The sequence below is a fragment of the Zingiber officinale genome, chromosome 6A, assembly GCF_018446385.1.
Source record: "Zingiber officinale cultivar Zhangliang chromosome 6A, Zo_v1.1, whole genome shotgun sequence".
Classification (NCBI taxonomy): domain Eukaryota; kingdom Viridiplantae; phylum Streptophyta; class Magnoliopsida; order Zingiberales; family Zingiberaceae; genus Zingiber; species Zingiber officinale.
Window position 1 is genome coordinate 145,095,316 of NC_055997.1, and position 10,273 is coordinate 145,105,588.

Genomic DNA, 10,273 nt, shown 5'->3' on the forward strand with positions numbered 1-10,273 from the left:
CAAAGGAATTAAACTTGCACTCGAGCTGCAGTAACAACTTCATTGACATATTCATATATATAGAGAACCATATGAAATCTTATAGCAGGTCACTCCAATGAACTAGTTATCATAATTATCGTTCATATTTAATTTTCGACATCCCAATATCTTCAGCCAGTGAGAAATAGATACTTAGTTAGACCAAGGAGTATAATTTGTACTAGTTTCGCAGAATTGATGATATTCGAGCACATCAATTCGTCGACTAGGGAAGATTTTAATACATTCATAATTACACATGTAGAGATGCTCACTAGTCATGATCCAATCACAAGCTTTCTCATGCTATAAATCGTATTGCGGACATTCAGTAAGTAAATTTAAGATCCAATCAAACACATATATAATTTACACTCAAATAATGAATATTTATTTATCCAATAAATAGTACATTTCATAAGACGATTGCCTTATGAAACCTTTCAAATATAACATACTTCCACTTGGCCTAATGCCAATTGCCGTAGTATCCAATACCACAGGGCTTAGATCATAAAAGGATCCACTAGGTTCCTTTCGATGAGAATTTTCTCGATTTGTATATCTTTCCTACTGATGATCTCTCTGATTAAATGATGATGGTAAATCACATGCCTAGATCGTTGATGAAACTTGGTTCCTTAGCCTAGTTAATGGCCTCATTGTTGTTTTAGTAAACTAATACTGTTTTAACAATGCTCGGAACCTCATCCAAGTTCAGTGACAAACTCCACGATCTAAACCGCTTCCATTGTTGCTTCAAAAGCTATAATGTATCCTGCCTCGGTGGTAGAATTTGCATCGATTTCTTGCTTGGAACCTTTCCAACTTATTGTGCCTCCATTTAAGATGATTATGTACCAAACTGAGACTTGGAATCATCCTTGTCCATCTGGAAACTGACATCACTATACTCAGGTATAATCGTATCACTTCTTTCATATACCAAGAACAAATCTTTAGTTCTTCTCAAGTACTTAAGGATTGCCTAAACAACCACCCAACAATCCATGCCTATATCCAATTGATATTTACTCGTAATACTCAGAGCGTACGATATACCGAGCCTCGCACATAACATAACATAACATACATGATTGATCTATAGCTAACGCATATGAGATCTAAATCATGTGAATCCTCTTGTCTTGTGTGTTCGGGCATATAGACTTTGAAAGGCAAATCTCATATCACATAGGAAGACAACCTTTTTTGGATTCTTCTATGTTAAACTATTTTAACACTTTATTGATGTATGTAGATTGTGAAAGACTAAGCAGCCTTTCTAATCTATCTCTATAGATCTTAATCCCAAGGATATAGATTGCTTCTGTCATGTCTTTCTTAGAATTATTTTGGACAACCAAACTTTAAATAATGATAGAGCAGATAGATCATTTTCTATAAGCAATGTGTTATCAACATATAACACAAGAAACACGACTGCATTTCCACTAACCTTCATGTACACGCAAGTTTCATCTGGATTTTTGTGAGAAATCAAACCTTTTGATTACCTCATCAAAATGAATATTTTGACTCTTGGTTGCTTGTTTCAATCCATCAATGGATTGTTGAAGCTTACATACTTTATTTCTTTTAACGGATGTGAAACTCTCGGGTTGTATCATATACAAATCCTCAAACAGTTTCTCATTGAAGAAAGTCGTTTTCACATCCATCTACTATATCTCATAATCATAATGAGTTGCTATGACAAGAAGTATCCGAATGGATCTAAGCATAACTACTGGTAAGAAATATTCATCATAGTTAATGTCTTACCTTTGACCATAGCTTTTCACCACTAATATAGCTTTTGTAGGCAATGTCATTACCATTCATATCAGTTTTCTTTTTAAAAATCCACTTGCACCCAATATGCGTAACACCTTCGAGTGAATTTACCAAGTTCTAAACTTGGTTCTCGTACATGAAATCTATTTCTGACTTTATAGTTGTAAGTCACTTGTCCATTTCTGAACCTTTCAGAACTCCTTCATAATCAATAGGTTCCTCATCCTCAATGAGTAACACATCATTCAATTCACTTATGAGAGATCTATATCTCTCATAAATATTGCGTGTTCTACTAGATCTATGAAGAGGTAGTGCCTCAATTGGTTCAGCTGATGACTCATCATTATAAGTAATCGGTTGTAGTTCTTGACTAGGCATCTCTTTTATGTCTATTGAAATTTCTTGAACTTCCTTAAATTCAACTTCACTCCCATTGTTTTCTTGCAAGAGAAACTCTTTCTTTAGGAATACAACATGCCTTGAAATAAATACATTTTATTCTAAGGGATGAGAGAATTAGTAACCCCTAGTTTCCTTAGGATAACCAATAAATAGAAACTTATCGAACTTATCATCTAGCTTAGCATCCTCCTTTCATAAGCAGGACAACTCAATATGTTTAAATAAGATAAATGAGGATTTTTACTAGTTCATTTCTTAAATGAAGTAGTAGAGACTGTCTAAATCGAGACTCTGTTTAGCAAGTAAACATATATCTCGAGTGCGTAACCCCAAAAAGATTCGGGAAGACTTACATGATTTATCATTGACCTAATCATGTCCAACAAGGTTCGATTTCACCTTTTAGATACACCATTATTTTGTGATATATAAGGCGAAGTCCATTAAGATAATATTCCATTGTCCCTCAGATAATCTTAAAACTCTTGGCTTAAGTATTTAATACCACCTCGAGCCAATCGAAGTATTTTAATACCTTTGCCAAGATGTTTCTATACTTTATTTCTGAATTCTTTGAATCTTTCAAAGGCTTCAAATTTGTATTTCAATAAATACTCATATCTAAATCGTGACTTGAGTTGACATCGATCCACATATATCGTATGTATAAGGCCGAGCAACTCTCTTATTTGTTCATCTTTTCCAGAAAAAGATAACTTAGTTAGTTATCTTTCTTTTCCAGAAAAAGACAACTTATTGCTCATTTCGATATTGAATATGTCGATGTATCTAATGTGTAGATGCTATTATATAATGTTTCAGTTCCATAAAGCACTCCATTCAAAGTTATGTAACAATAATTGTTACTAAAAGTCAAATGGAAACCTTTTCTATTTACACAAGAAATAAAAATAATGTTCTTTATTAACGTAGAAGCAAAATAATAATTATCCAATTCAAAACTAATCCACTAGGAAGATTTAGTAAATAAGTTCCGATGACTACAACAATAACCTTTGCTCTGTTATCAACTCACAAATTTGATTCTCCCTTGACTAGTTTTCTACTATTCCTTAGCCATTATATGTCATTATATATATGTGAGTCACACTTAGTATCTAATACCCAAGTGTTAGAGGAAATAGTATGTCACTTAATAACGAAGATATCTGAAGGAGATGGGGCATCAGATGTCATTCTCTTCTTCCTAGATTCAAGATATAACTTTTAGTTTCTTCTCCAATGTCCCATTTTACCACAGTAGTAACATGGGCCCTTTGGAGCAGGTTCTTTCTTAGCCTTGAGAACAATTCTCAGGTTTTGAATCCAATCCAAGAAGTTTGGCCATGTCAGTTTGTTCGAGTCCAAAATCGAACACAAATTCAAAGACGTCATGATCAAATGATTAACCTAGAAAATGCAAATTCAAGAAAAATATAAGAGAGATGATTTTGCAATGTATCTGTAAACAATTTACATACATTTTAGAATCTCATTCATTTATCGAATTCAAGAGCCCTTACTTTAAATTCAGAAAATCGTAGGTTTTCTCCAAATGAGTTAATATATATCATAGATAAGAACAACCTTGGAGAGAGTTCGAGAAGCCATTCTTAACTACATTGGTACGTATCATATATACGAATTATGTATTATATATATAACTATCACATTATGCTATTAACTAATTGAATATTCGCATAAACATTGGGTTGTTAATATATTAGCACATATACATTATATATATATCACCCAACTTCACCTATATATATATATATATATATATATATATATATATATATATAACATGATATAAATTATGTCATAGTTGTCATAGTATTATTTGTAAATAAAATATGATTTACATAAATCAAGATTCTTATAATTAAATTAGGAAACAAATATCTACATTTTTAATTACATATTTTATCTAGAAAATTATTCCCAATCAAATATCTAATCAATTAGGAAACAAGTTCCTAATTTAAATTACCTACCAAATTATGAAATTTATTATTATAATTTTTAATTAATTTAGAATTTTTTGTATTTAAAACTTTTCTAAATTATTTTAGAAACTTTCAAAAATTAAATTTTTATAACAAACTAGAAAACTTTCTAAAAATGAAATTTATTAATTACTTAAAAATCTTTCCAAATTAAAATTTTCTAAATTATTATAGAATATTTTCAAATTGAAAATTTTAAAATTATTTTAGAACGGTCTAAAATTGAAATTTCTTAACAAATTAAGAAAATTTTGAAAATTAATTTTTCTTAATAAAATAGGAAAAATTCTATAAATTAATTTTTGACCAACTATGACTTGTAAAATTATGTTACATCATGTCGAAGTATGATCAAGCTTTGATACCACATTTGGGGAGCATAATGTGGTGTGTGTTAAAATAGGTTTCAAAAACATGCGCAGTTAAAATAAAAACATAATACTTTATAATTATTACATCATTCACACTATATGCATGCAAGGATATAACACGGTAAGACATGATCATAAAATAAAATTTCCTAAAATAACTTTTACTCTAGGTATACTTGACGGATGATGCGAAGTAGAAAGGACATCAACTAGTAAACCCAACAAAGTTTGCCTCTACTCGTATCTATGCCAATTTGTCATTGAGATGGCTTCACGAAGCCACGAGTCGTTTGTCTCTGATCGGTATTAGCCAAGCGTGAAGATGAAACAATTTGAGAGAACTCCCATGACACGATTGGTGGGTGGTGCGACATTAAGTCCAAAATCAAATGTAATTACAAAATGTAATGTATGGGGGATTTGATAACCATGATTTTGGCTATATTATTTTGAATCATAATGCATGTTTTTATTGGTTTATTCATAGTTTAATCTCACATTAGCATCATATCTCAATATTGCATTTGATTTTGGACCTAATTGCAAATTAGCTAATTTTCATGGTATTTGGTGCTAATATTTGATTTTTATTTTGTAGGCATCAAAAGGGGCATGGACCCGATCAGATCAGGCTACATTTGGGCTCAAATCAAGGGCTAATCAAGTCGATCAAGCATCGGAGCATTATAGGCCGTTCATCCAAGATTGAGCAGATCTGAGTCATCCGTTGAAGATCCGGCTCATCCAACCTAATGAGGGATAGATCTGAGCCATAGATGAGGATCCAGAGGTTTTGATCCAGATCTGAAGACATCACAGCCGTTGATCAAGCCAGAAACGACCTGGACCGTCCGATCAAAACTGAGGAGGTTTAAAAGGCTTCGCGTGAGAAGCTACAGTTGGGCTCGGCTCGCGATTTTTCTACTGTTCCTGTTTCTTCTCCACCGCGACGCCGCAGCTCCCATTCTTCATTCCCGATCCAGAAGTTAGCGTTCTTCATCGGCGGTGATTCCCTGAGCTCCGGCGATCATCGTACGAGGGCACAGCAGTGGCAGGGGCGTTCTCCAGTCCACGCAGTTGGTTTCTGTCCATGTCATAGTCTGGATGCAGGGGCGTTCTCCGATCCACGATTTCCATCATCACCGGAGCTGTATGGGCGTTCTCTGATGCTCCGACGACACTCCCGTTTCTTCATTCCATCAGCAACTCCAGACTCGATCTGATCAATCGAGTGGTGTCGTAATTTCCAGAAATCGGCGCTATTTCATTGTGCTTTGTGAATTCCATTCGGATGTGAGCTATATGGGCGTTCTCTGAGGCTGTGATCATCCGGTGGATTAGTTGGAAGCTCAAGATTCAAAGCTGATCACCATATGGGCGTTCTCTGCGGTGGTTCTGTAGTGACAGCAGGGTGAAGAAGCTTGCGGCGAGGTATTGGGTTTGTGGAATGCTATAGATTAGGTTTTCTTTATCTCTGTGTTTGATTTGTTCTTGAATTAGCTCAGATCTGATGATCTGATTCATTCCTTGCCATTTTGTTTTGTTTGAATTCCATTTGCAATTCCATATCTGAATTCCTTTTGCAGTTTCGTTTTATACAATCTGGATTTAGTTTTAATTGATTGTAGTTTAGTTTACTGCTAATTAGTAGTTGAATATTTAATCAGCAACTTCTTGCTCGATTCAATTGATCTTGTGATTGTGAGTTTGCTTGAATGTTGAATGTCTAACTTGAGCTTTTGAGATTAATTGCAGCTGTGATTCAGTTTAATTGGAGAATGTTTAACCTAATGTGTTGATTGCTACCTCTATTCAATGTTATTAAGTCTGAATTTTTTAGCATTGATTGTTGAAGTTGATTGTTATTGAGAATTGGATGTAGTTCGGTTTATTCAAGTGATTGGATTTAATGATACATTAGAATTTGAATTTAACTGTTGATAATTTGAATCAAACGAAGTGGAGCATGTTTAGATAGATTTCCCTTTCTTTGATTTCATTTTGAATTGCTCTATTGCACTTTTGGGAATTAGATTAATTCGAGTTGAAATTAGAATTTAATCTGAACCAAATCTAGAGTTTGTACACATTTACTAGTTAATCCTTGGAAAAATACGACTTGGGACTCCTTACTACACGTGTTTCATTTAGTTTAGTTGAGTTTCAATCTTTATTAATTTGGAGCGCCTCGTGACATGCAAAAAGGCAACGACACCAAATTTTGGCGCCATTGCCGGGGATTTAACTAGCAATGTGTGTTTATTTTGGATTTGATTGATTTATTTTGTTAGCATCTTGATTGATTGATTGCTTATTTCTTTTTGTATTTTCATGTTGATTTGTTCTTGAATTTTTAAGTGCTTTTACTGTTCATATTATCATGTGTTTGAAACTTTATGCATTTGAGTCTTCTAACATTGAGTTTTAGTGTTGTAGTGTAAAGAACAGGAGATTTCTTTAGCATGGATCCATATTTTTAGAATTTTGGAGGTGGAATGGAGAGATATCAGTGTTTTCAACCTGAGTATCAAATTTACCCAACAATGGATCAACAAAATAGGTATGATTTATTTTCAAATGGTTTTAATGCTAATTGGGTGGATAATTCATGTTTCAGGTATGAAAATGCACAAGGACAATTTATTGAGCCATTTCCAACCTACCAGAGTTCATATGGGTTCCAAGAAGTTTCAACATCGTTTATGCCACAATCTTTTCAACAAAACAATCTCCAGATGGATGAATCAACATGGAAACTCAGGGAGATTATGCAACAAATGAATGAGCACCAAGAGCAACAATTCTCAAGGATACAGAATATACAGAATCAGTTAGATCAGATTGCATTATCCATCAATCAGCTGAAAACACAAAAATCCAGTGGAGAGATGGAAAGTAGCGATTCTGTCAGGCCTGACCCTACTCCCATTACTTCACATGATTTTTCTAATACTTTTTGTGATGATGATGTAATTATGCAAATTTCTGATCCTAATGATTTTGTTGTTGAAGATGTTGATAGTGATTCAGGTTCTGAACATTTCTTTGAAGATGAGCTAAGTGTAGGGGAATGCTTACTGGAAGCATTACCTCAAGAATCACCTGGATTTGAAGATGTAAGTGTAGGGACTTGTGCTGTAGAGCCAAGCACCCAAGAATCACTATATGAGGATGTACAATCACCTGAACCATCACTTGAACCAGAACTTGAGCATTCACATGATGAAGAGGAGGTAACAATCACCACTCTAGGTACCGTTCAAAATGACAAGGTGAGTATTTCTTGTGATTTTTCAGAAAATTTAATTGAGGTACCAATTGTAGACTTTATTAGATGTGATTCATTCATTGATATATTTTATACCCACACTAATGTTCTCCTATCTTCTTTTTACCCCACATGTGTGTGGGAGTTGTTTTCTTTTGTTGATTGTGTAGGAGAACATAAGCTTCCGGAGTGGATGCTTACACTGAACCGCTTAAGACCTCCGGAAAGAATTTGCAATGGAAAAATGGTCAATAAAAAGAAATTGATTAGTACTCCATTCACGGTGTGGATTTTGTTGTTAAATCTTCTTCGACCTCCGGAATTTCAGGGGAGTTGATTCTAATTTTGCTTTATCTTGCATTTTAATTCATGCTTTGTTAATAAATTCTTTTTATGCATTTCTTTAGTTCTATATTTTGCATTTGCACTTTGTTTTTCCTATATTTGCATTTTACTTCCACATTTAGCTTTCATACAGTGCATTTTGTCTAGTATACATAGCATACCATTTTGAATAAAAGTCTTCATGAAATTTTCTAAGTAATGCTTTTAAGATGGTAAAAGTTTCTTTAATTTGATCATCAATTTAGGTCATGTGACATGATTGGATGCTTTTCTTGCATGATATTGGTTAATTTGGTGGTGGATGGCAATTCGATCAATTGAGCTTGATTGCATGAAAATACCTAGAGAGGACCACTTTAAGCCTAACTCTATTATATTTTTGTGTGGCATGTACTCATAGCAATTGAACTCTAGAACTTGCTTAGCTTCTTTTCAAAGTCACAATAGCATATGTGTGCATGGAAATTAAGGATTGTTTTCATTCTTGATTCCCCATACTTTCCAATTCCTTTCCTCATAATTTTCTTGAAACATTCTCATCTAGCATTCTAAATCTTAATTCTCTTTGCTTGTCATATTTCTTTTATTTCATTGAGAGTTTGGATGAATTGCTTGATGAGTAAGGATGTCTAAGATTTTAAGTGTGGGGGAAGGAACATCACTGAATTTGAAATGGCAGAAATGGATCAAGATTTGGAAAATGTTTGAGCAAGCGCTGATTTTAGGAGGTGTTTATGGTGCACTATTCTGAAAATTCGTTTGTGAAAGAATGGCTCTAATGTTCTATGCTAAATGTCTCATTTCTTGAGTTTTATCATGCCAAGAACAAGTTACACTTGCTTCGGATTTAGAGACTTGATACTATGTTGATACATTTTAAGCTATAGGAGACATTTGTTGGAAGAAGTTGCTGATGTGCTATATGTGGCGGAAAGATGTGAAATGAAGTTGAAATCTGCATGTGTTGAAATTAAATACTAATGAAGAACTGAATTTATGAAGATTGTTTGAATCTGGAACATTGTTTTAAGCATAAATTTTAGGAGAAATATGTGGAAGCCTAATGTTGAAAAACCTATTGTGAATTTCAGAAATTTGGTTGCTGAACATTGTTTGTTCTGGACAGTTTAGAGGTTCTGAAATCTGAAGTTGCTGGAAGAGGTTTGTGCTAAATAAAAATCTTTGTTTTGAAAGGTAATTGAAGTTGAAATCAGTGAGCTATTTTGGAACATAAACAGGAATAGAATTGAGAGGAATTCAGTACTTGCTATGTGCCAATATTTAAAAGTTGATGAGGATCAGTGATACATTCTGGAACAAGAGCAGCATGAGAGAATTCAATTTAGATTGCTTGGAAGTGTGTGTTTTGAAATGCTATAAGTATCTTACAAAACAGTGAGGAAGTTAAGATTCAAGTAGAGTTTTTTGTGCCATTGACAGTAAATGAAGGCTATAGTGAGCTGTAGAGGCAGAAATGAAGGAAGATAGTGATGTTTTTGATTGTCAATTCCTTAAATTGAGGCCACTAACAGTTCAATGTTATTTGTTATGTTTACACCAGAGAAAGCTGGGAATTGCAGAAGATTTAAGTGCAGAAACAAGGAAGCTGGGAATTGTTTTGTATCAAGTGGTGTATCAAAATCTAGTAGCAAGTTTAAACCAGTGAGAAATTCAAGTAGAATCCTATATTGTGCAGCAACAAATGGGATGGAGATATCTGATGAATTGCTAAATCTGTTTTGAAGTTTCAGAATGCTTGAAAGATTTAGTGAGGAAACCTAGCTAATGGGGACTTATCTCATGACTAAGGAAATGGAAGTTGCTGTTGGCAGTAAATTGGATTATGTTAATTAAGGCATTCTGTTAACACCAAATTCTGTGCTCTTGGAATGCTGAATGAACTTCCTGGACAGTGACTAATCCTATTTTCAGAATCTGATCAGAAGCTTGGAAGAATGCAATTGTTGGCTTCTGCAACTGCAGCAGAAACTGCAACTCAATTACAGCAACTAGCATTTCTGAAATTGGTCCTTCACTGATCAATGGAAAATATAAAC